Source organism: Lycium ferocissimum, unplaced genomic scaffold, assembly GCF_029784015.1.
Source record: "Lycium ferocissimum isolate CSIRO_LF1 unplaced genomic scaffold, AGI_CSIRO_Lferr_CH_V1 ctg2026, whole genome shotgun sequence".
NCBI classification, from domain to species: domain Eukaryota; kingdom Viridiplantae; phylum Streptophyta; class Magnoliopsida; order Solanales; family Solanaceae; genus Lycium; species Lycium ferocissimum.
Window position 1 is genome coordinate 22,121 of NW_026718931.1, and position 790 is coordinate 22,910.

Genomic DNA, 790 nt, shown 5'->3' on the forward strand with positions numbered 1-790 from the left:
AGCATTATATGTGAGGGAACGTAATAGTGAACTATGACCATGATTATGGAGGAATTGAAGTGAAATTTTAAAATGTGGATAATGTAGATGAATGATGATTGTTGCTTATAATATGGTGAATGTTGTTATGGATGTTTGGGAGTTGATATGGAATGTGGGGAAAGTTTTATAAACAAAGGAGATGCTGCCCGATTTTCTCTAGCTTTAGTAGGCACGTTCTTATAATCGATTAGCTAATGTTGATGCGAACTTTCTTGAAGGTAGAAACGTGGGCATTGAAGGAGAACGAGCAAGCGATAGAATAGTTAAACGAAAAAGGTATGTAAGGCTAGTCCTTTCTTTCTAAGGCATGACTCCATGGCATGAATTCTCTTATATTTCCATGATTTTCCTACACATCAGAAATTATGAGTCTATGGTTATAAAGAGCTTTTTATATGATAAAGAAAAGAGATACGATGTGAACATGGTGATGATGACTATGAGTTGAGCCTAAAAGTTCTAAAGTTCATGATATGCTAATTCCATAAAGTTCTTGCTATGAATACGATATGATGTTTCTACAATCTAATGGCCCTATCTACGATCCCTTGAGGTTGCTCGTTGTGTTACACTCACCTTAAAAAGTTAGTTCCTTCAAGGTGAGATATGATGAATATGATCACTCCATAATGTAATCGGGGGATTCTCGACCTTATGTCACCCTGATATTGTTATAGATTGTCTATGAGCTCTAATGCATGTCCTATGACAAATGTTTCGGAAAAAAATTACGAGTCTATGTTCATAG